We start from the raw sequence: 354 nt of genomic DNA, 5'->3' as shown, positions 1-354 counted from the left end.
TATTATATTTAAAAAATTGACCACAAGAATAAAACTAATGTATAAAATTACTCATCTTTTTTGTTTATTCTTTCGTCTTTTAATTTTCTCTTAACTTTCCGTACTTCTTCGTATACTTATCAAACTGCTATCATTACCATTGTCACTACTACCACCACCACCTCTATCTTGTTCTTTTAGGTGATTACAATAAAGTTTAACTTATTGCTATTTACTAACTAGCTAATAAGCATAAATTTTAGGGTTTTTTTCATGAAAAATATAATAATTGAGAATCTTAACTCATTATTTTAATTATTCTCTTAATTTTTAAATAAAAAAATTGATTTTTTTTATTATTTTTGATATTTTTAA

This window comes from Arachis ipaensis, chromosome B01 (assembly GCF_000816755.2).
Source record: "Arachis ipaensis cultivar K30076 chromosome B01, Araip1.1, whole genome shotgun sequence".
Lineage (NCBI taxonomy): Eukaryota > Viridiplantae > Streptophyta > Magnoliopsida > Fabales > Fabaceae > Arachis > Arachis ipaensis.
The sequence above is the reverse complement of the archived record's forward strand: the minus strand, read 5'-3'. Positions refer to the sequence as shown.